The sequence below is a fragment of the Ursus maritimus genome, unplaced genomic scaffold (genome assembly GCF_017311325.1).
Source record: "Ursus maritimus isolate PB19 unplaced genomic scaffold, ASM1731132v1 scaffold_5, whole genome shotgun sequence".
Lineage (NCBI taxonomy): Eukaryota > Metazoa > Chordata > Mammalia > Carnivora > Ursidae > Ursus > Ursus maritimus.
This window is the reverse complement of record NW_024426663.1, coordinates 26,856,324-26,882,543: the sequence shown is the minus strand read 5'-3', so window position 1 is coordinate 26,882,543 and position 26,220 is coordinate 26,856,324. Positions and strand designations below refer to the sequence as shown.

At 41.1% G+C, this 26,220-nt stretch overlaps 1 long non-coding RNA gene across 1 annotated transcript in view; it reads right to left on the bottom strand.

Annotated features, from left to right (window-relative positions):
* Positions 1-3,290: 3,290 nt before the first annotated feature.
* Positions 3,291-26,220, bottom strand: part of LOC103681473 — a 28,642-nt gene continuing 5,712 nt past the window's right edge. Inside the window, exons 2-3 of the long non-coding RNA XR_005832455.1 lie at positions 10,510-10,792; positions 3,291-4,851 (exon numbers count right to left, since the gene is read on the bottom strand). This is a non-coding gene — a long non-coding RNA (uncharacterized LOC103681473). The remainder of the gene's footprint in view (positions 4,852-10,509; positions 10,793-26,220) is intronic.

Genomic DNA, 26,220 nt, shown 5'->3' with positions numbered 1-26,220 from the left:
ATGTGAAGTGAAATACGCCAGTTAGAAAAGAAAAATACACTGATTCCACTTAGATGAGGTACCTAGAGTAGTCAAATTCATAAGAGACGGAAAGTAGAACGGTGGTTTGCAGGATGGAGTAATGGCGAGTTATGTCCTATATATGCCCTATTCAAATCCATTTTGAGTTCTTTAGAGAACAAAGAAGTTAATCTATTAACTTTCAAAAAAAGTCATTTGTGATTTCTATATAATATGTTGCCATAAAACTTTGTGGGGTTTTTTGGGTTTTTTAAAGATGTGTTTATTTATTTTAGAGAGAGAAAGAGTAGGGGGGTGGGAAGGGGCAGAGAGAGAGGGAAGAGAGAATCCCAAGCAGACTCCATGCTGAGTAGGGGGCCCGACATGGAGCTTGAATCCCAGGACCCTGAGACCATGACCTGAGCCAAAACCAAGAGTCGGACGCTTAACTGACTGAGCCACCCAGGTGCCCTCCTATAAAACTTTGTTAATCACACAATAAGTTACAATAAGCCCTAAGTGCAAAAGCTTGCTTTAAATGCTTCTGCAAAGCCCTAGACAACAATGAAAGCAATGTTTCCTCCCAAAACTAATCTCAGAGAAATCACATATAGTTACATAATTGCCCCAATTCTTATCCTGAGGATGCAAGAGTTGAATGTGAAAGAAAGAATGCTCTGGGAGAGAGTTGCTTTGCAAAGACTCTATCAGGCAGTCTGTGTCCAGGGAGCACTAGGGTAGAGCTTAGGTGTGGGGTTTGCCCCCAGTATAAATGAGCTTCTCAACAATGAAGTGTATGCTTTTTTCAACTAGGCTCTGAACTGTGAAAGAGTAGGCTATTGTGATTGTGCCAGAACTATCCCTTGAGCCAGCCTAATTCTAGATTTAAAAGAGAACACGAGATGTTGGAAGACAGTTAAAATCCTTTTTGCACTCAGAAGGGCTTAAAGCTGAAGGGGAAAGGGGAGGTGGAGCTCAGGAAATGGGATCTTTTGTGGCTGTTTTAAATTGTTTTTAATATAGATGCATTGTTTATTGAACATTTTTAAGAAGAAAACAATAAATGCTATTGTACATTTACTTGGTTCTTTGAGTGGCTTATCATCATAGGATAAATAGTAAGGTCTGGCCACTGTGCTTCAATGGCAACAGAAAGAATCAAGTTTTACAAAAGCTTAATGCTGAGTCACAAATGTGCATGACCATATTGAAGTGAGTAATGGCTAAATGACACAATCATCTTTTTGATAGATTGCATTTTCACTCAAAATATCTGTTGCCCCCTCCCTGAGCTCACCTTCCTACAGGAGGATGACACTCTTGGCTAGCGAACTCAGGCATGGCCAAATGACTTGCTTTAGGTAATAAACTGTGAGCCTAAGTGACAGGTGTCATTTTGGAGCAGGGACATCAAGAGCCAGCACCTAGTTTGCTGTGGTCTCTTTCCTCTGCTGCAAGACCAGCAACATATCATATAGGAAGTGGTCAGTGAGTTGGGCCTGTGAGTAGAGCAAAGTTGCAGTGGACGCATGATGGACATGTAAATAAACCTCTGTTTACTTGGGATTACTTGTTTCTGCAGCATGACTTAGCCTATCCAGACTCTTGCATGTTTCTACCCATGCCACAGCAGCATCATAAACATTTATGTAGTCTGTATAACATCTTGCTTAGGCTTCTTATTTACCTATTTACCTTTTCCCAAAGGCTAAATTTGCACAGTTTCTTCTCCACTCCTTGATGGCAGAGTCCCAACTCCATCCTAGCTACCGTGTGCCCAACTAATAGTCTAAGACAATTATTAACAACTTAGTTTCTCCTTGAGAGTAATTGGCACAGGAGTGAGCATGTGACCAAGTTCTAAACAGTGAGATCAAAGGGGAATCTGCCAGAGAATTCAGGAGAAATGTGTCCTTTCTGATAAGAGCAGCATGCAAAGAAAACGTTGTTCTTGTTTACTGTCCTCCAAGTTTAGCTTTGAAAGCTGTAATATAAGAATGTGATGCCTGGAACAGTGACCATGAGGGTTAACACCAATGTGTTGAGTGCAGTCCCGTTGGGGATAGAAAGAGCTGGAGTCATTGATGACCTATCTGAACAAGCAGATCTACTCTAGGAATGCCTACCTGGATTTCTTAGTGAAGTATCGGTGTCCTTGTAGTTGAAGCCATAGTCTGATTTTTCTGTTGCCTGCTACCAAAAGCATCCTAACTGATGCAGCACATGTAGACAAAGCACTGATCACTTGGCCAGTTTCACAAGAGGGTCATCTTTACAACTGCCCCAGATAGGCTTAGATTTACACGTTCTTAAATTACAGTGGAAGTCAAAGGCATTTGGAGATTTTACAGAATTTGGTCACCGCAGTACAGTTCTATCCTTGAAATCCTCTTTGGTGCCTGCACTGAATGAAACTCTCCACTCCCTATGGCCATTTGGTTGGCCTAGGGTCACGTATGTCTAGGTAGGGCTGGAAGCTACCTGGACCTCATCTTTTCCCCAATGGGGAAATAAGTCTTTCAACCACCAAACCCCAATATGAGATTTCTCCAACAAAAGATAGTCAAGCCAGAAGGGCTGCCAATGCCGTTGTCTTGAGCTCTGTTATGTTGTAGCCTAAAGCCGCAGCGTAAATGAGTGCAGAGGGAGCTCCTGGCTTAAGCCTCAAGGAGTTCTGTGTCACTTCTCTGAAGCCAAGCTCTTCCCCCACTGGTCCCAGGAGCTCTCAAAAGCAGCAGCCACTACTACAGAGCAGATCATGGGTTTCGGCGAATAGGCCTGTGTCTAAATGCTCAACATAAGTTTGGTCTTTTCATAGTTTCTTGGAACAACATTTTGGCATTCTTTTACCATCCATTATTTCCAGATGTTCCTTGTTTTTATTCCATTTTTCTATTTCACAAACCAGGTTTTGTTATTTTTAATCTTTGTCTTTTGTCTGTGTTTGTGGATCTCAGAAACAGTCTCAGAAATGTGGTCATTCTTTGATTTTTCTAGGTATCTTTTTTATTTGTCGTCCTAGCTGAATGTGGCTTCTGGACATCATGTAGGAGTGTTAATTTAAGGTTTTTGGAAACATAACAACTATCTTGATTGTTCTAGCACTACTTTCCTTTTATTTCCATTTTACATGTGTTTCCTATTTGCCAAAAATGTTTTAATAGTTGATGGCCCCCCCCCCTTTTTTTTTGAGATTTATTTATGTGTTTTTAGAGAAAGAGAGAGCATGCACAAGTGGGAAGGGCAGAGGGAGAAGGAGAGAGAGAATCTCAAGCAGACTTCCTGCTGAGCACAGAGCCTGACCCAGGGCTCGATCTCACGACCCCGAGATCACAACCTGAGCTGAAACCAAGAGTTGGACTCTTAACCAGCTGCAGACCCAGGTCCTTTTTATTGTCTGTGCTGCCGTATACTTCTTTTCATCTTGCAAAAGAGAGAGAAGTATACAAAATTTGTCTAGTACAGTTATTTATATCAATCCTTGTAACTGTTTTGGAAAATTCCACAAAGAGCAATTAAGCTGCTGTTACCCTAATACAGTCCCCCCAAGCCGGGAATGGTACAAATTCATATTTATCAAAATAACTTATTTTGAATTTGTATTATCTAATTCTAATTTGCTTAGTATAAAGTAGATAGTAATTGGCTATATTTGCTATTTTTCTCTACTTTCTATAGCCTCCATTTTATACCTACACTGCCTTTAGGCCAAGTTTTGTTGCTACTTGGCACCTCTGAGTCCTTAGCATTCTTTCTTAGACGTATGCCTTGAATCAGAAAAGACACAAATTTTTAAAAGAAATCTGTATCTGCGCATTGTCCCGTAAAATTTCCTTTGGATGGATTAATAATGTGCCAAGCTCATAAGGAGTTTAATGTCTCTTTTGCCTCGTTGATTTATTGTGGTTTCTTTGTTGTTGTTTTTGGAGAATTTCTATTCTTCTGTCAGCTCACAGAAACCTTGAAGCATCTGCACTTGGGATGAGGATGATCCCAGGGAAGTGAAAAAGCACATGGAACGGCTTCGTTGCTGCGTATTGTGTGGCAGTAAAAGTCGTAGGCCCTGACGTTCCAGATAGTCAGTGGTGTACAACAGCTTGTGTTCTGGCAGTCTGTAGGTCAGCTGCTGGTTTGAAATGCATTTCCCTATGGAAACAAGGTGAAGAGGGGCACTTAGGTTTTTAGGTGAGTTCATAAAACCTGTTTCACCCAGAATATGTACATTGTAGTGAATAAGAGCAGAATATTATTATAATAATGGTAAGTCTTAAGTAGCCAAAAAAGAAATACAACTAAATAAGAAAGTACCTTTTTTTTTTTAAGTTTTAAGTACCCTTAAAAAACATATATGGGGTGCTGATAGTCACAGAAAAACAAATTTAACTAGATGGGCAGGTAGAGGAATAGTCTTATGAAAATTCCAACAGGGACAATAGAAGGACAAATGGTAGTACTTTTCTTTTTTCCTTCCTTCCTTTCCTCCCTCCCTCCCTTTCTTCCTTCCTTCCTTCCTTCCTTCCTTCCTTCCTCTTTCTTTCCTTCTCTTCTCTTTCTTTCTTTCTTTCTTTCTTTCTTTCTTTCTTTCTTTCTTTCTTTCTTTCTTTCTCTCTTTGTCTCTCTCTCTCTCTTTTTCTTCTGTTCATTTTTGAGCATCACACAGTACAGAAAGCGTTGTTCATCCACACCATACCAGAGAAAGGCAGACTCACTTCAGTACGGTGCGATCTTAGGCTTCTGTCGGTTCTCTCTTATTCCATTTCTGTTCATCCTGCTTCTTTTTTCCTCAGCTTCTCTCCTCCTTTCCTTTTCTGCCCTAGGTTTCAGGTAACTACAGCACATGGCTCTGTAGGCCTGCGGAGGAACAGGGCAGAGTAGCAGCTGATCTTGATGAGTAGAGAGAACTGCACCAGTGACACCATCTTGTCGGTATAACCCTCACACCCACTAATTTTCTTTATTATATCTATTTCTCTTTAAAATAAACAGCTTGAGGGTGCCTGAGTGGCTCAGTCGTTCAGTGTCTGCCTTCCACTCCCTGCTCAGCCAGAAGCCTGCTTCTTCCTCTCCCACTCCCCCTGCTTGTGTTCCCTCTCTCACTGCCTCTCTGTCAAATAAATAAATAAAATCTTTAAAAAATAATAATAATAATAAACAGCTTGAGGAGCAGGCCACCTGGTGCCTCAGTTGGTTGAGCTTCCCACTCTTGGTTTTGGCTCAGGCCGTGATCTCAGGATTGTGAGATCCAGCCCCACATCAGCTCCATGCTCAGTGGGGAGTCTGCTTGAGATTCTCTCTCCCTCTGCCCCTCCCTACCCCACTCAAATAAATAAATAAGTCTTAAGAAAAAAAAAACATTAAAAAAAACAACTTTGAATTCTGCCACACTATTACAGTTCTACAATGGCCCCTCAGAAACATTAACTGTCAATGGCTGGCTTTTCCTTTGGCTGGTTTGTTGCTGTATTTCTACTTTCATTTCTTGATCTTTGAGCAAAAAGAAAGATCCGGGTCAAAGTATTGGCAAATTCACACAGATCCACTGCAGTCTTCAGTCTAAACTCCTATCTGTGCCTAAACTGACAGTTTCTCCCTTTGTGCCCAGAATACTCATTGTTCAAAACAATATGACTGTTGCTCTGGTTCCCAAAAGAAAGGGGACACTTCAGGGCAAGGAGGGCTACTCTAAATGTCAGCGTTAGGTGGAAAATGCTGTTCTTCCACACCCAGTGAATTCATCCTGTTCTCCATGTAAACGGGGATTTTATTTTTTGCAGAGATTTGACTGCTGTTGAATATTGTCTAAGAGGGGAAAAAAAAAGTAAAGAACATGTGTTTTCTACTTATGCTCCCAGCCAACTGTACCTATAATCCAACCAATATATGACTTATATGAAAAAAGGCATATTTTACCTCTCATAGTATACCATACTCAGGAATTGCTACATGACACAAATTTAGACCCCATCTTTATAATTTAACAGGATATGATCACCTAAGTAGTGAAAGAAAAATGTGCCAGAATTATTTTAAAAAATTGAAGGGCGCTTGGGTGGCTCCGTTGGGTAAGTATCCAACCCTTCATTTCAGCTCAGGTCATGATCTCAGGGTCATGGGATTGAGCCCCATGTCTGTCTCCATGCTCAGTGAGAAGTCTGCTTGAGATTCTCTCTCTGCCTCTGCTCTTCACCCTCCACCCCCACAGATAAATAAATAAATCTTAAAAAAAAATTGAAAGAGCCGTTAGGGTTTGAGTTATTTTGCTTGGATTGAGAACTCTAAGAGGTGACCAAAATTGCCTTTGAGATATAAAAGGGAACTGTTAAAGGATAAACTGAGACTTATTAAAATTTTAAGAGTTTATTTGAGCAAGAGTCTATTTTAATTGGCAGTGCCACACTGGAAGTAATTAGGGGTGCTTCACCGACAGTAGCCGGGGGAGAGACTCTTGTAGGAAAGATGGGGAAGCAAAGCAAGGGAAGTACTTGATTTGCCATAACTTAAGCATTTGCTTTATTTAGAAAAGCCCAGTTGGCTGTTGGTGACTGGTTGTCCTTAGATTTCAATTTCTTGGGTTTTTGAGGCATTTACAGGCTTAGGTTTTGGTTTGCTATGGAAGCTGCTAAATATTTAGAACACTTCAATCTAATGTCCTCTTTGTTTAATCAGTTACTTTGAGGGGCTGTGATGAACCTACCATATTTACCAATTGCAGACCATTGCTGCATTTAAATATCTCTAAACTTGAATGTGTAACTGAAAAAGGAATATCTCACTAAGCCAATAACAGATATATCTGATTCAATGGCTTCTGTCAAGGTGATTTAGTTTATTTTAGTTTAAGGAGCCCGTCGTGAGTCACCTCATTCTCACAAACTGTCAGGTGTGGCCTGAGGGGCCCCCATGAATGATAAAGACACTGAGACATTCCAGGAGTTTAGAGGTTGCTTCCCAGAAGCTAGAGACAGTCCAATTCTATAGTATACAAAATTATGTAGACCCTGATAAGGGTCTCATATTCAGAATATATAAAGAATAAAGAATACTTACAACTGAACAATAGAAAGACAGCTCAATTAAAAAGTAGGCAAAGGATTTGAATTGATGTTTTTCCAAAGAAGTTACACAAATGACCAATAAGCACAAGAAAAGATATTCATAATCATTACTTCATTCATTACCCCTCTTGCCAGAATCTATACTGAAATCACAGTTGTTGGTTTTTTTTTTTTTGGACTGAGTTAAAAGAATGCAAAGGCAACATGGCCTGTCTCCCAAGCTCTCTGTTCTCTGTTTTTTCCAAACCTCCACTAGGGAGTCTTGCACTTTGGAAGGAATTAGGTAGACCTCACAGTTTGGTCCTTGTTTAATTCCTTGTGTCCATTACCCACTGTTTAGAAACTGAGGAATGGAGGGGACGGTTGATTGGTTCCTCAGACCTTCAGCAGGCCTGGCACTGTAAAATTAAGCATGCCATGCCTGCTGCTGTATATTCTCCATGACTGGCTTCTTCTTGTTCTTTAAAATCTAAGTTGAATGCCGCCTCTGCTAGACAACTTACCAGAATTTGTCCCCCCTTCCCAACCCCAGTTTTGATTCAGGTGCTTCTCCCATTTTAAATTCTGGCCTTATTTCTTATAAACCATGTGACATGAAGGAAGTTTCTTAAATTTTCTGTGCCTCAGCTACCTCATCTAAAATAATAAGAGGCACCTGGGTGGTTCAGTTGGTTAGGCATCCTATTCTCGTTTTCGGCTCGGGTCATGGTCTCAAGATCCTGGGATTGAGCCCTGGGTCGGGGTCTGCACTCAGATTCTTCCTCCCTCCCTCTCTGCTCTTCCTTTCTCCCTCACCCCACTCACATGCAACAGCACGCACACTCACTCTCTCTCAAATAAATAAATAAAATCTTCAAAAAATAAAATAATAATAATACCTCTTGCATAAGGCTGTTGAAAGAATAAAATAATTTATCTATGGCAATTTTGTATTATATGTTTGGCACACAGTAATTGATCAATGCATTTTAACTGTCATTATTGTTTTTGTTTGAATTTCTAGTTTATCCAAGAGGTGGTAAACTTCTTAAGGACAGAGAGCTTTATCTTATCCCCTTGTCATTCTCCATGACTCGTAAGTGTGCCTGACAGATGCTCAACAAATATTTTGTGGTTTTTGAATATAGACAGAACAAGAAGGTTTTGTCTCAGGGGCAAAACTAAAACAACACACCTCAGTCTATCTCTAAATACCTAGGGTTCATTTTGCTCTTCTCTGTTCCATGCAGTGATTACCCTTTGGGACTATCCATCGTGCTGACCTTTGCCCAAATGGCTTATGTAGCCAGAGCCTGCCCCAACAATTTGGGCCATATCCTCTGTTGACTTAATATCTCTGCTGCACCCCCAGTCTGACTGAGCATGCTGACCCCTCAGTGTGCTGAAGAGTAAGGCCTTTTAGAAACCCTCCCTACCTGACTTCCTAAGTCGGCCGGTGGACTCTTTCCTAAATCCTACCCGTTCAGCTTTTTCCTCATGACACCAACCATGAAAGTCGCTAGTGTTCTTCTCTACTTCCTCTCTCTTTCTTGAATGCCTTTTCTGCTTTCCTTCCCCACTCTTTGTTGCTCTTGTTTTTCTCTACCTTAACCTTCTTCCTCAAGTATGATGAAAAAAAATCACATTCATTATTGGTGACTCTCCTCCGGAAAATCTCTTTGGAATTGGTGGCATATTTTCTCTAAATGCAACAAGAGGAAGTAGGGGAGGACTTCAGTGAGAGAAGAGCAGGAGATAGGCAGGCTTTTCAGAGGTAGGGAGCTGTATGTTGGCCTCTAACATTTACCTGTTTAAAGGAAGTTCAAATACAGATATTCCTTAAGACAGAGCTGAGGACGACGGTAGTTATGAAGTGTGTGTGGTGACAGAGCTTGGATGGAGGGTAAAGCCTAGGTGGGAAATGCCCCAAGGATGAACGTTGGTTAAATCACTGGCTTGTGTGGGGCCAGATTTGGTGAAAGAGACAGTTTTGTTTTGTTTCCAGATAAGCTCTGCTAAAAGGAAGACATCCAAAGATGAAAGGGAAAGTTCTGAGGTTTTCTCCCTCCGTGAACCTACTTAAAAGAAATTGTGCTACATCTACACACAGCTAAAAATCATCACCATCTTTGATTTGCCACCACACATTACCTTACATTACAGATGCAATTCCTAATATAGTTCTAGCAAAGTACAACCAACAAATTTGGCCTAGTCAAGGAACTGAAGTGAGTCAGATTCAGATGTTACAGTCACAGACTTAGAGCTCCTCTGATGGTCAGTGCTGGGGGTCAGTGGAGCCTAGACAGCTGAGCCAGCTTCTAACTCTTCACATGATCACAAGCATTTCCTAGAATGTTTCTGAAAGCAAATTAATATGCATGCAGCAACATTTGCTAGTGAATAACTGGCATAGTAATTTTTTTTTTTAGATTTAATTTTGAGAGAGAGAGAGAGAGCACATGAGTTGGGGAAGGGGCAGAGGGAGAGAATCTTCAAACAGACTCAATGCTGAGCTGGGAGCCTGATATGGGGCTTGATCCCATGAGCCATGAGATCACGACCTGAGCTGAAACCAAGAGTCAGACGCCTAACTGACTGAGTCACCCAGGCGCCCCTGGTGTAGTAATTTTTTAGTTTTATTTGTTTTGTTTTGCTTTTTAGAGCTAACACTTTTTGGAGCCAGGCATTTTTCTAAAAGCTGCACATACATTAACTCATTCAATTTCCAATGTAACCTGATGGTCTAGGTGCTATTATTATTCCATTTTACATACGAAGAACTGGGGCCCAGAGAAGTTGAATAATTTGCAGAAAGTCACATAACTCTGCTAGAAAATGACTGTGTCCTTTGAGTCAGAATTCAAACCCGGAGTCAAATTCTGACTCCAGAGTCTATGCACTTAACCCTCGTACTCCTCTGACCTTTTTAGGAAATTATGTGTGGTGGGGCCATCATTCTAATGGTGTAGAAACTGAGTGAATCTGCATTACTTTCAACGCATTTAAAACAAATGTCAAGGACTCCTTAAAGTGAACATGAGGATTGATCAGTAAAAATAAATGCAGTCTGATGAAGTTGCAAACCTGGTGAGCAAGTTCTTATCCACCCTGCACGGGGAGCTATTTCTTTTATGTACTCACTGTTCATGTGATCCCAGTGACTTAACTAGCTCTCTCCACTCTGTCCCTCCAAATATACTAGATAACTTGCCACCACACATTATCTTATTATAACAAACATAAAATAGCATTTTACTGTGAAAAAAATAGATCTGAATTGAAACCTCTGGAAATTTCTCAAATTATTCCCTATGATTTACTCTTTGAAACCATGGAATTTATTTGAGTGAAATCTCTGCCAGTCTACCCTTTTCCTGTGCTTCACTTCCTATAGATTCTAACATTCACCTTGCAAAATGGCCCCTTCTCTCTGCTTGTGCTGAAATTGCCTCTCCACACCTCTCTTTCTCACCTTGGGTCACACAAGTTTGTTTTTGGGTGGACAGGTCACCCCTTGGCTTGGGATGATCACTAACCAAGTTATCTCCTTCCTACTTTCTTTTCTTCTCTCCAGTGAGTCCAACATCCTGGTGTTCCCTTTCCCTCTGTCCTCTCCTATTCCCAGATGAATTCAGTCCTTCTCAGGAAATTTTCATTTTCCGTCTACATCTTCAGTAATTCTCTTCCTCTTCACTTCTTTCTTCTTTGCCCCATTTCCACAGGAAAATCTCCCACACAGAAGTTCCTCATTCTCTCTATAAACGAACCAAAGAGACTTTTTTTTTATTATGATATGTTAGTCACCATACAGTACATCATTAGTTTTTGATGTCGTGTTCCATGATTTGTTGTTTGCGTATAACACCCAGTGCTCCATGCAATATGTGCCCTCCTTAATACCCTTCACTGGGCTAGCCCATCGCCCCACCCCCCTCCCCTCTAAAACCCTCAGTTTGTTTCCCGGAGTCCATAGTCTCTCATGGTTCATCTCCCCCTCTGATTTCCCCCCTTCATTTTTCCCTTCCTTCTCCTAACAATCTCCCTGCTATTCCTTATGTTCCACAAATGAGTGAAACCATGTGATAATTGTCTTGTCTATGCTACCCAGAGCAATCTACACTTCCAGTGCCATCCCGATCAAAATACCAATGACATTTTTCAAAGTGCTGGAACAAACAATCCTAAAATTTGTGTGGAATCAGAAAAGACCCCGAATTGCCAAGGAAATGTTGAAAAAGGAAAACAAAGCTGGGGGCATTATATTGCCTGATTTCAAGCTATACTACAAAGCTGTGATCACCAAGACAACATGGTACTGGCAGAAAAACAGACACATAGACCAATGGAACAGAATACAGACTCCAGAAATGGACCCTCAACTCTATGGTCAACTAATCTTTGAGAAAGCAGGAAAAAACATCCAATGGAAAAAAGACAGTCTCTTCAATAAATGGTGCGGGGAGAATTGGACAGCTATATACAGAAGAATGAAACTTGACCGCTCTCTCACACCATACACAAAGATAAATTTCAAATGGATGGAAGACCTTGATGTGAGACAGGAACCCATCAAAATCATAGAGAAGAGCATAGGCAGTAACCTCTTCAACATCGGCCACAGCACCTTCTTTCATGACACGTCTTCAAAGGCAAGGGAAACAAAACCAAAGAGACTTTTGTCTCTCTTGTCTGCTGCTGTATCCCCCGAGCCTCGAGCAGCACCTGTCACTTAGTGCCAACCAATCCTCATCTGTTCAATTCATGAACAACCGAAGGAGACTAAAGTCATGACTGATTGATTTAATCAAGTGTTTTTGATACAACTATCTGAAGCAAGAAGAAAACCATGATGTTTTTCATTTCTTAAAAATTTCTTATTAAATTAATACTCAGCAGCTTTGAAGTGGTTATAAGAAATAAGACATTAAAGAATATTTTGAAACTATATCAAGCTGTTTATTTTATGTTTTAAAAAGATCATTTATTTTAGAGAGAGATCAGGGGGAGGAGTAGAGGGAGAGGGAGAGAGTGTGGAGCCTGACATGGGGCTCAATCTCACGACCCTGAGATCAGGACCTGAGCTAAAACCAAGAGTCAGACACTTAACCAGCTGTACCACCCAGGTGCCCCAGAATTCAAACTTTTTAAAGAAGCTTTTATTATTAATCTAGATATCGCTAGATTATTAATCATTTATTCCCAGATAGTGACTATTTTTGTTTGCTTTTACAATGAGCATCTTCTTTTTTGGTGATTTCTTTATTGTGGTAAAATGTACTAACATCTCCTTTCCTAATTAGGAAAAACAAGCTGTTTCCATTTTAGTATAACTGGAACCTGCATCAGTGGAAGAATCTTAACTGTGATTTACATTAAGACAAGTTCACATGAGGCATAATGGAGTAAACATATACATACTACTGATGATAGGATTTAGTTGCTGTGCTTTTTTAAAAGATTTATTTATTTATTTATTTATTTATTTATTTATTTATTTGAGAGAGAACACAAGTGGGAAGAGGTGGATAGGAAGAGGGAGACAAGCAGACTCCCCACTGAGCAGGGAGCCCAATGTGGGCCTTGATCCCAGGACCCTGAGATCATGGCCTGAGCTGAAATCAAGACTTGGACGCTCAACTGACTGAGCCACTCAGGCGCCCCTAGTCGCTGTGCTTTTAAAAACATGGGTATGAAATAATGTTTCAAGTCCTGCTGAAGGTCCTTATGTCCTCTCTCACTCCCCACTAGTGTTAGCTTCTACGGGCATCAACTTCCTAGTCCATAAAATGGAATAGCCCTTATTTTGTTGTAAGGTTTACAGCACTCCATAGGATGCCTGACATATAGTAGACACTCAAAAAATGTACCTATTTCATGCTGACTGGAAAGAACAAATGTTTTGTTCACTTACTTATATGGCCTAATACAGAATTTCATCCAACATTTTGGATTCTGGACACTCTTTGTTCCTATTTTTAATGCTTCCTAATGGGCACAGCCTTCAGGTTTCCTAGACAACATCTTTTTTTCTCAAGAGGTTCTTAACAACTGTATTGTAAAGAAAAGAAGTTAAGATGTCACTTTGATAATTTACAATGACATATTTAGGTTGTGCATTGGTCTGGTTTGCGTAGAGAGAATAGCCTGCAAGTTCCCACATGGCCGCTTGTCTGTCACGGGGCTGCCCAGTGCCTGGGTTTTCCCACTCCTGACTTAGACTGGAGGGTCTAAGCATTACCAGACCCCAAACTGTTAGAGGCCTGGAAGGGGGATGGTGCTTGGGCCCCTCTGCTAGACAGTGAAAAAGGTGAGGGACTGTTGAGTTTCTTGGAAAGAGGTGATGAATAACAACAGATTAAAAGATCAACCTACACATGTTAATTTTCTGTAAGGTGCTGGTGCTGGCTGCTTTGGGAAGTACAATAGAAAAGGAAAGTCCTGCCCTTCAAGGAACTTAGTCAAGATGGATATCAAGGATCCATTCATCCACGTGGATTAAGTTGAAGCCAGAGTTAAGTATCAACACAGAATATCCCAGAGGCAGGCTGCAAATATAATTGATGGGTGGGGTACTGCCAGGGTGATGCAGAGGACAAACAGAGAACTGCGGGCTGGAGGGCTCAGCAAAGGCTTTCAGAAGGGGATGGAATTGAACAGATGGTGGAGTCCCAACAGCCAGAAGAGAGTGAAGGCATGAGAGCAGTGGTGCCAAGGAGTGTTTGGGTAAAGATGATCAGAAGTTTTGTGAGAGAGGAAGCAGTGGGGTGGGAGGCTACAGAGATGCAAGGAGCGCGTGGCTTTGTCTGTGTAAGTCGGAGGACCTCAGTTTACTCATCTTCCTGAGATCATGAGTGCTGACCTGAGGATAACAACTTGCTCATCAAAAAGGGAGTCTATTGGCTCATGTAGACAAGAAGGATGAGAGTGGATTTAGAACGCTTTGCTAGCCTTACTCCCCCTCCTGTCCCTCCACCTTGAAAGGCAGGTATGATGCAGTGGCAAGACTGTGGGCTTCTCCCACACCGCGAGGGCTTGCTTGGAACTCTTCCTGTTACTAGCTGTGCTTCGGTTTTACTCTGCAACAAATGAGGACAGCAATAGCAGCACCCACCTGCCAGGGTTCTTGCATGGAACTGCTTAGAACAGTGCCTGGTGCATAGAGTGAGGACTAAATAGATGCTAGACATTAGTCTTCTCTCTGTTCGGCTGACTCCCTCTTGCTCCAACTCCTTAGAGGCTTCTGCTCTACAGAGGAGGGTGTGGCTGCTCGCCCCATACCCCATCTTTGTGACCCAGCCTTACAGTGAGGAGGTACCCCCACCTGGACTCATGATGGGACCCAGAGAGGAAGGAGCCTGTGGTGGGTCAAAATAGAGTGTTAGGTAGACAAAGAGTGGTTCACCATGCACACATCTGAGCTCACAGTCAAGTGCGTGGAGTAGCAAAGCACATATTCTACATTTTTGGGTGAAGAAGCCAAAGGAACAAAAACTTAAAGGTTCATAGGAAAGTGACAGAGCCAGGAATCCACCCAGGCCTGTCACTCCACAGCCCTTTTCTATTTCACCGTTATAAGTAAACCTCAAAAGACTTTGTTACTATAAAATAAAGGCTGCCTATTGTTTCCTCTGGAGATACTTTCAATAAGAATGGAGGTTGCAGGGCACCTGGGTGGCACAGTTGGTTAAGCCTCCGACTCTTGGTTTCAGCTCAGGTCATGATCTCAGGGTCCCGAGATTGAGCCCCACATCAGGCTCTGAGCTCAGTGTGGAGTCTGCTTGAGATTCTTGCTCCCTCTCCCTCTGCCCCCCTGCTTTTGCTCCCCCCCAAAATAAATAAATAAATCTTAAAAAAAAAAAAAAGAATGGAGGTTGCTTCATCTTCAACACAACAAACATTTACTGAGCACCTATTACATGCAGAGGGCCAAGCACTGGCAGTGATATCAAAGCACAAAGATGAGTGAAGCATGGCTCTTGTACATGCAAGTTTCCTAAACACGGTGGAGAAGACGGCACACCCAAAATCACATGGATACAGTGTAGATTGTAAAAGGAACAGTCAGTGGATCCAACAGGTTTTTATAATGGAGGTTGGAGAGTTGTGGACAATTTGGCTTGTCAGTTCTTTATTTTGATAAGGATTTTTTTTTAAAAGAAACCTACTGTCAATAACCACTATCATTTTACATAAAAAGGATGCATTAATTCTTAAAACAAGAAGGGAAAAATTTTCAGAATAATAGGCCTTTAAATTTTACTGATTTGTATTACAAACTTACTACATTATCCTTACTTTTCTCATTTCACAGAAGATCAGTGAAACTTTTTATAAACCAATGTTTTAAGAATCATGGTCTAAATGAATTCCTAAATGTCATTCCTGCCAGATGACATATGGGCACATTTTGATGTTTTTGAAATAAAAGCCTGCTAGAATATGAGGAAGTGCTATTGTTTTATTTCATTGCCCAACCTGCACCCCCAATGGCTCTCATGGGAATATTCCAGGGGTCCAGGCTTCAGTGGGCCAGGGCTCTTGGATGAGCTTGGAATGGAGCCACTGGTAGAACTGGATATGGCCCAGGAGAGGTTTAGCTGCTTCCTGTGCGGCCAGGCCAAAGTCAACCAAAGTGCCTCTGATAAAGGATTTTGAAAAATAATATTTTTCTTTTTCTTTTTCAAAGATTTTATTTATCTATTTGTCAGAGAGAGAGAGAGCACAAGGAGGGGGAGCGTCAGGCAGAAGGGGAAGCAGGCTCCCCACTGAGCAGGGAGCCCGAAGTGGGACTTGATCCAAGGAGCCTGGGATCATGACCTGAGCCGAAGGGAGATGCTTAACCGACTAAGCCACCCAGGCGTCCCTATTTTTCCTTTTCTTGGTGGTTGTGACATTCTAGAATGGAAAATGCTCAAGGGATAATGTTACTATGTCATGTAGCTAAATTAGTAATAAAACTCCAAGGGGTCTCAATGACCGGAAATCCAGAATTTCCCAATGGTTCGACATCTATGTCCAACTATGCCAATCCTAATCAGCAGAACTTTCTTTCCAAATACACTAAAATCCACCCTGTGTGTCCCTGCATAAGTAGTTCTTTTTCTACATCTTGATTTCAAGGCAATTTCAGTATTTTTTTTAAAGCATATTCCTTGCCATTAGGACATGTAATATACTTTTAAAGTTCCTGTGATCTTTCAAGTTTATTCCTGCAGTAATCTGACAAGCTAGAGTAACAAACAACACAGGAAATTAAACCAAGAGATCATAAGCCGAAATTCAGTTTTTTAATTAAAAAATGTCATCACCAAAGTCAGGGTGGGGGTTCTCATCAGATTTGGGGCAATTTCTCAATTTTCTTCAGATGCTATTAAAAAATAAAGTTTGAAGTATCCCCAGGATATTTGGTCTTCCATTAAGGCAATCAATAATTCACTTCGCTTTTCTCTTTCACAATTACGGTGCTTGCCATTTGTATTTGAGACGAAAATAACACAAACATAGATGTGCTCTAGAGTGGAAAACTGTCCACTTACCAACAGGAGCTAGCTTTGTCATAAATAATGATCACAGCAGTAGATCTCAGCAACTGCACCACCATACGAGTTACATAAATAAGCTCATTGACAGCTAACTTCACACACTCATGGAAACAAAGGCAAATGAAAGCAATGAAAATGCATTTGCAACACAGTGTGTAAAAGCCCTCAGGCTTGTCTTCTGAAGTTATTCCTTTTACCAGCTCAGGGTATTTGGATTTCTGAGGTTTTCTTTCTAATGTTTCTGGGTCACATTGCCTTCTTTTTAAATTAATTTGTTTTTGATTTTTTAAAACCACCTTTTGAGGTATGCTTGCATACCGAAGGCTGTACATAATGAATATAACTTGATGAGTTTGGAGGTAAGTACACATCCATGAAACCATTACCACATTCTATGCCATAAACCTTTCTGTCACCTCCAAAAGTTTCCTCTGACTCTCTTAATTATTATCATTATCATCATTTGGTGATAAGAACACAACATACCAAAATGTTAAGTATACAACATGGTATTATTAACCATACAAACTATGATGAAAAGCAGAGCGCTAGAACTTATTAATTTTGTGTAACTGAAACGTGGACCTTTTGACTACTATCTACCTGTTTCTCCCACCCCTCAGCCCCTGACAACCACTATTCTGCTCTCTGCTTCTGTGAGTTGGCCGGTTCAGGTTCCTCATATAAGTGGCATCATTTAGCATTTGTTCAACTGTGTCTAGCTTATTTTACTTAGCAAAATGTCCTCTGGACTCATCCATGTTGTTGCAAATGGCGAGATTTCCTTCTTCCTTAAGGCTGAATGATACTCCATTGGGAGCATACGCAATATTTTCTTTATCCATTCATCTGTTGATGGGCCGTTAGATTGCTTAGCTCTTGTGAATAATGCAGCAGTGCACATGGGAATGCAGATATTTCTTCGAGATCCTGATTTCCTTTCAATATCTATCCTGACATGGGATTGCTGGATTATATGGTAGTTCTATTTTTTAATTTTTTGAGGAAGCTTCATATTGTTTTACATAGTGACACGGGTCATAGTGAAATATTCAAAACATGTCCCCTAAAATCAGGAAGAAGGCAAAGATGACCACTCTCCATCTTCTATTCAATATCTTACTGAAGTCTTAGCTGGTACAAACCATGAAGTTTGGATAGAAAGAAAGACAAATGTCTGTATTCACAGGGATCAAGATTATCTTCATAGAAATCCTATGGAATCTACAGTGCAACTATGAGAACTAAAAGTGGACTTAGGAATTTTTCAAGATATAGTTTTCACACCCATAATTCAGTTTAATTTCTATATATAGAAGCAAAAAACTGAACATGTAATTTAAGAAAAAATATATTTTGGCTTTTTTAAAACCACAAATAGATGTGAATACATTTAAGAAAAAATGTGAAGTAATTCTACACTGAAAACTACATAACACTGTTAAAAGTAATTTGTGTGTGTAATGGGTACAACTATATTTATATACCAAAGTGGAATCATACAGTACATGCCATTTTGTAGCATCCTTATTCTGAAAATGAATACATTAAGCACACATTTTGACATTCTTAATTATTATTTTCAAACTTAAAAAAAACTCTGCGGACTCCTGGGTGGCTCAGTCAGTTAAGCGTCTGACTCTTGATTTCGGCTCAGGTCATGGTCTTGGGGTCATGGGATTGAGTCTACTTGGGGTCAGCGGTGAGTCTACTTGATATTCTCTCTCTCTCTTTCCCACCCCCCACTCTCTTAAATAAATAAATAAATCTTAAAAAAAATAACAAAAAAACTCTGGAACTTGGAAAATTTCAAGCGTATGTAACAAGAAAGACAACACTGTCATCAGCCTTCATGCACCCATCATCCAGGTTCAACACTTTCGGTTCATCGGCTACTCTCTTGCCTGCCACAGAGGTATTTTTCTTTTAATAGCTGCTGTACAATATTCTTTTGGTTCTGGGTATATAACATAGTGATTCAACAATTGTATACATTATGAAATGTTCACCATGATAAATATAGTTACCATCTGTCACCATACAAAGTTATTATAATGTTATTGACTATATTTCCTATGCTGTCCTTTTCATTCCATTACTTATTTATTTTAGGTGAAACACATTGCCTTCTTAATAGAAACATCACAGAATTTTCAACTGCGTCCAGATCTAGAGATTACTGCTACATAGAGACCACAGCCTTATAGAATGAAGGTGCGTTTCAGGCCTAATTTCACATTTAGGAGAGCACATTAGGAGAGCAGAACTATAATTTGAACAAAATATAACTATTGAATCTTACAAGAGAAAATGAAACGTACTCCTATGCCAACTGTCAGGCAATGTTCCTGGCTCCAAAGTACAGCCTGGGGCAATGCCAGCTGGTCCTTCCCAGGAAATTGAGCTTGTCCTCCACATAGGAAATCTGAATGACTCTATCTCACAGGAAATGCTTTATTGTCCATTCCCATGAACATTGTGAGAAATTAAAAAAAAAAGGGTGGCTGTGACTGAAGATTGAACAAGGAATGGAAGTTGTTAAATAATTGAGACTCCTGTGGATTGCTCAGCATTCTGGCTACGACCAGGGGTTGTGGCCTTAGAATGATGGGGGTAGAATTATTGTGGGGAGATAGGGCAATAATAACTAACAAAAGAATACATGCTATGTCCCTAACACTGTGCTAAAAGTGTACACGCATTAATACTTACAACAATTTCATGAGGTCAGTGTCATTACTATTGTTATGATCATCTATTATCCCTTTTTACAGATGTGGAAATCAGTGGACACATTTCCACTGGATTGTGGGGTGCCGACTCATAGAGTTGCCTCAAGTTTTACTTTTAATAAATGGCAGAACCACAATTTGAACCCTGATCTCTTGGACTTCAGAGTCTGGGATTGACATTTTGCCTAACAGTATCATGACCACCCCCAGCATTTATATAAAATAATATTGCCTCAGATGTGCTACCTTTTGTGTCAGGAGGCTCCATTGTGCTTTGCCTTGCTCAGATAACATTTGGTGGGGAGCTTTCCTGTCTTGCTCCCCGGACCTTTACTGGGGTGTCTCATCCAGGCTTGTCTTCTTCTGTTCAAATTACATAAACTTTGGTCTCTGCTAACAACAGGATTATGTCTATCGATCATTTTTTTAAAATAGCTTCAGTGGTGACATTTCTCCCCTGCTGAAAGAGCCTTTTAATTTTCATGCTGCTATGGGTGAGCCACAGCTAAGCTTGGGGGAAAAAAAAACCCTAAAATCAGCCAAACTTTACAGATTCTAATATTATTTGGACAATTGAATTCCTACATAATTCTGAGAGATGATAGGCAGGGTCAGATTTATAATATTGCTCAAGATAGGGAATCCATAGGAGAGATGTGAACATGGATTCATTCAAACCACCTCTGCTGTCCCTTCAAACTTTCCCTAGCAAAACACCTCCTCCGCAATGTCCAAAGTGCTCTAGAGTTAAAAACAAGAATGAAAAGGTATGATTAATTATAGCCAACATGCAAGGTGCACTTCCGTGCCAAGCTAAGTGTAAGTTATTACCCTTTCAAGAAAGTCCAATGATCCTGAACAGTTGAGTAATTCCTTTGAGTCATAGCCAGCAAGTGACAAGAGGTGTGGGATTTAAACTTTGAACCTTGAACATGAGTTGGGTTTGTTTTGGTTTTTGTGTGTTTAGTTTCTTTTTTGCCAGAATACATGTGTCTAAAAGTTATCAAACATGGTCTGCCTCGGCCAGGCCCTTAGCAACACCTTGCAGGGAAAATGGATCTATCAGTTATGATCACTCTTCAAAAAGGTCACAATCTGACTAGTAAGATAAAAAATAAATGCATCAAAGTTTATTATTTTTTTTAAAAAAACTTTATTTGAGAGAGAGAGAGATCACGAACAGGGCGGAGGGGTAGAGGGAGAAGCAAACTCCTCACTGAGCAGGGAGCCCAACGTGAGTCTCAATCCCAGGACTCTGGGATCATGACCTGAGCCAAAGGCAGACATTTAACTGACTGAGCCACCCAGGCACCTGAATGTTTATTGACCACAAAAAAAAAGTTAAGTCATATTTCAAGAGGTGTTGCTTGGAAGGCAAAATTCGGTTGTCAAATACATTTTATCCTAATTGCAATAGGAGTTCAGAAGAAGCTGAAGGGTCTCAGGTTCCAGCAGGAGCCTCAGGGTGGAGGTGGGATTTAGTCAACTTTGCAAAAAAGCCTGGGTTTCCCACAGTTGTCAGATGGTGGGGCTTTCTAGGTGAGAACAGGGGCCAACTCTAGGGCTTAAGGCAGGTGAGACCAGAATTTAATACCATACTCCACCTCCTTTTCTCCTCTTCCTCCAACTGTTCCTTCTTTTGATCCAGGGCTTTTGTATTGCCACATTTCTCTTGTTAGGAAGGAATATGAGTGGGGCACCTGGGTGGCTCAGTGGGTTAAGCATCTGACTCTTGATTTTGGCTCCATTCATGATCTCAGGGTCGTGAGCAGGCTGCTGGAGATTCTCTCTCCCTCTTCCCTTGTCCCTTCCCCTGTTTGTGCTCTCTCGTGCTCTTTCTCTCTAAAATGAATAAATAAATCTTAAAAAAAAAAAAGAAGGAATATAGGCTAAAAAATCCATTCACACAAAGATGTGTGCCCTTAGTATGAGTATATGCATTTTTAACAAGTGCACTGGGACACAGTAATGATAAAGTCATGAGTCACTGATGGTGGCATTCCTCTTGCTTTGTGTCCTTCAGAGGTCTACCCTGCCCACTTCTGGATTTTGTGTTGAATCAGTGAGTGTCACTCTGCCTCCCACGGCATCGTCTGGTCCAGATGTCCATGCTTGACCCCAACTGGGGCTGGGTGAAGGAACGTGGCTGGAGCACCAAAGTCCATCTACGGTGGTGGAAAATCAACCCAGAGCACATGCTTTGCTAGTGGAGGTGAGTGATGTCTTTTTCAAATATAAAGTATACATACATTGTTATTCTTTATATATTTTATCAAAATTTTTACCAAAGCCTGAACAAAAAAATACTAATCCACATTTTAAAATTATCTTCCCATACTACTTGAGAACTAAGAGTAGCAGTTACAGAATCTCATTTTATTTGCCTCCAGCAAGCATATGCTGCTCTATATGTGTTTTTGACTGACACATTTACTGCCTCAGAATATGACAATTTTACCATTTAAAATAAACTATGGAAATTTAACCGCACAAAGATTCGATAATAAGCTCCAGCCATGGTAAGCCTTAGGTCATCTGGTAACTTGTCACTTCTACGCTCATGTACTCAGATGGACTTGAACCTTGAACAAAGAAGTCAGGCACGCACTGGCACCAGGGTTAGGGATATCAAGCATCCCCTTTGTCGGGGGCTGTGGGGCTTCCCAGCGTGGAGGATTTGCAGTGCTAAACCCAGGGGAGTCCTGAGCAAACTGGGACAGGGTGGTCACCCTGTGAAGACCAGATTACAGGGCAAAGGCAAGGCTCTGAGTCTCGCAGCCAGTGTGCTGGGGTCCAGAGGGAAAGCAGCTATCTGGCTGTGGAGGCTACACCCAGAAGGAAAGCGCTTCTCTGGTGGGTTGTCTGAGGCTGTGTGAGGTTAGCCTTTTGGCCCACAAGCTGTGGGTGTGGGTAAATAACTGAATAGAAGGGACAGAGAGGACAAATAGGAAAAGAGAGAGTGAGGGGTGTGACCGGAGCAATGGTTACAGGCAGCGTGCAGTGGACCCTGGCAGGAGGGGAGAGAAAATGAAGAGGGAGAAGACAAGCTACTTTACTGTGTGGGCCCAGATGAGACGAATGGTTTTGTGCAGATCAGGAAGATGTGCTTCAAAGGCCTAGCATAGGAGTTCTTAGCCCTAACTGGCCATTAGAATTATGTGGGCACTTCTGAAAATGCAGATATCTGGGCTCTTCCCAGGCTAATTTGAATTAGAATTTCTGGAGGTGTACACAATCATTGGTCTTTTTATAAAGCTCCTAGGTGATCCTCATATGGAGGTAAGATTGACAACTTTTGGCCTGGCTCCAGGCTGGGTGTAGAGTCTACTTAAAAAAATAAAAATAAAAACAGAAGTGAAATTGATTTTGATATATTGATTTTTTTTTTCTTCAGTGATCTCTACATCCAGCATGGGTAGACCCTGAGATCAAGAGTCACATGCTCTTCCGACCGATATACTAATCTTACATCCTACAACCTTGCTTGCTATATTCACTCACAAGATTTTGTAACCTTTTCAGAGATTAGGTTTTTCTACATAGACAATCATGGTATCTGTTAAAAAAGATAGTTTGATTTTTCCTTTCATATCAGTATGCCTTTAATTTCCATTTCTTGCTTTTTGCCATGGCTAGGACTTCTAGAAAAAACGTTAAACAGAAGTGGTGAGAGTGCACGTCCTTGCTTGTTCCTCATCTTAGGAGGAAAGAATTCAGTATGACATTAGCTGTAGATTTTTAATAGATGCCCCTACTCGGGCTGAAGAAGTTCCCAGCTCTTCCTGGTTTGCTGAGAGTTGCTGTTGTCGTTGTTTTGAACCATGACTGAATGCTGAACTTTGATGGGTGTTTTTTCTGATATTCATATGGTTTTTCTTTTTTAATTGTTTGATATAGTGAAGAAGTAGTTGATTTTTAAAATGTTAAATAAACACTGAAACGTCTCCTTGCACTCCTGGCATAAACTCTACTTCATCATGATGTATTATAGGCTGTTTATCCCATTCAGTGTGTTTTTTATCTAAAACACTGTATTTTTCATTTCTAAAGTTTGATTTGGGTCTTTTCGTCTTCCATTTTCCTCCTCATCGTTCTCATGCTTTCTTCTACCTTCTTGAGTATATGGGGAATGCTTATAATAGCTGTTTTAATGTCCTGGCCTACTAATTTTGTCCCTTGTGTCATTTCTGGCTCTGTGCTTACTGTTTGCATATTCTCCTTCTTATGAGGCACATTTGCCTGCTTCTGTGCCATTTTTGGTTAGATGCCAGATATTGTGAATTCTACCTTTTGGGCTCATTGTTCTTGTTTGGTATAGTATATTCCTTTAAATATTTTTTTACTTTGTTCTGGAACACAAGTAAGTAAATTGAAAATGTTTGATCCATGTGAGACTTGCTTTTAAGCTTTCTTAGGTAGGTCCAGAACAGCTTTTAGTGTGGGTTACTGTGGCCCACCCATCGGAGTGCTCTACTGCATAGCCATGTGTTAGGCGACCTTTCCATTCTGACTTCTGAGAAGTGGTGTAAGCACTGGGGATTTTTCCTCCTGCTTCTTTCTGGGGGTTATTTTCCTGACCTTAGTCATAGTCTCATGAGCTAGTCAGGACTCAGCTAAATACTTTGCAGATTCAGAGCTCTCTCTTTGAGCAACTGTCTCCTGTCCAGCAGTCTGTCCAGTGTATCCTAGCCACTGCTTCTCTGAACTCTGAGTCTTGTCTCTTCAAGTCAGTGAGGCCACCAGGCCTTCTTTGGGTTCTCACTCAAGTGCTGCAGCCTGGCGCCTCTCTTTAGGCTGCAAACGGAGGCACTTAGGGCTCATCTCATTTGCTTCCTTCACTCAAGAATCACAGTCCTTTACTGCCTATTGTTCCGTGTCTGGAAACCACTGTTTTGGTTTTGGTACATTTTGTCCTATTTTTTAGTTGTTTAAGGCAAGAAGTAGACGTTCTGTCTCTGTTCTTGAGAAGTTATTTGACATTTGCTCACAGATGAGGGAAAGTTGATGTTGCTGGGATTTCTACAAAGTAATTTTTTTTTGGTAGGAACTTTAACCCTCACATCAGAAAGACTGTAAAGGAGCTGTACCAGGCTCGGCAGGCACTGGCTGTGGCTTGGAGGATTGATGACCTACCTGAGGTGTGCTTTTTGACCCCCAAGACCACCGACAGTTAAGTCCCATTAGAGTCTTAAAGCAAGCCTTTGGGGTAGGACATGTGTTTTCTACTAATGAGAGCAAATCAACCTTCCACAAGGTCAGCCAGAGAGGTGGTTGATGCTATGACAAGAAATGATAACTGGAGAAAGCAGGAAAAGCTTGGATTGAAGGGAAAAAGAAGTTCTTTCTGAAGCAGGGAACTCCTGAGTTAGTTTCCACGTTAACATGTGCATTCTCTGTTTTCTCCCCCACAGTTCTCTGTTGTTTTGAGGGTAATTAAAGAAAGGACCTATTCCGTGCTTACAACAGATTGGCAAAGGTGGGTGGTGCTTCCCCCTGCCAATCTCCATTCCCACTGACCAGAATTGCAAGCAGGCGATTCTAGCTTCAAGGGATAATAGACAAAGGCCCCTGGGCTGGCAACTCAGTGAGGAGGCTGGAAGAGGACACCATGTGCAGACCTCTTTGCAAACCCTCAGAGTGGCCTCCTAGCAATAATGAGGTAGCATTTTGAGATGGCAAAGTTTCTACAGTCAATCAGATGCAGGCATGGAAGCATGATAGGTAGTCTAAATATTAATGGACCTGTTCCTTATTTACCATCTCTGACTGTTGGTGCCTAGATATACTCTCTCTCTCTCTCTCTCTCTCACACACACACACACACACACACTCACTCTGTTAAGTAAACTGACCCAGGTACCATTGGGAGCGTACAGGGGTATCCTTCAGGTTGACTGAAGTCAAAATACCTTCCCCAATACACAAAATACACACACACACACACACAGACACTCAGATATGCAAGCCAAAGGTTTCCTTCCTTCCTTCCTTCCTTCCTTCCTTCCTTCCTCCCTCCCTCCCTCCCCTCCTTCCTTCCTTTTTAAGATTTATTTATTTATTTAAGAGAGAGAATGCTCACATGTGCGTGCATGAGTGCGAGAGCTGGCGGGGGGGGGGCTGGGAGGGAGGAAGTGCAGAGGGAGAGAATCTCAAGGAGACTCCCTGCTAAGTGCAGACCCTGTTGCAGGCTCGATCTCATGACCCTGAGATCATGACCTGAGCTTAAACCAAGAGTCAGATGCTTAACTGACTGAGCTACCTAGAAACCCCTAAATCTATTTTATTTCTATATAACTATCATTGAAAACCAGAAAATAAATCAAAATGTATCATTTATTGTTTGTTGTGGACTGAATGCTTGTGTACCCCCATAATTCATGTGTTGAAATCTAACCCCCAATGTAATCGTATTTGGAGGTGGGGCCTTTGGGAGGTAATTAGGTTGTGGGTATGGAGCCCTCATGAATGGGATTTGTGTCCTAATAAGGTGATAACAGGATGAGAGTTCATTCTCTCCCTCCCTTCCTCACTCTCTCTATCTCTCTGCCATGTGAGGATACAAAAATCAGTCATCTGTAATTGGGAGGAGGGCTCTCACCCAACCATGCTGGCACCATGATGTTGGACTTCTAGCCTCCACAACTGTGAGAAATAAATTTTTGTTGTTAATAAACCACCCAGTTTATGGTATTTTGCTATAGCAGCCTGAGCTAAGACACTTGCATCAAAAAAATATGAAATGCTTAGAGATAAATTAGATAAGAGTTGTGTAAGACCCATACACTGAAAACTACAAAACACTGCTGACAGAAATTAAAGAAGACCCAAACAAATGGGGAGATATACCATGTTCATGGATCAGAGGACTCAATATTGTTAAGATAATAGTTCATCCAAAATTGACCTATA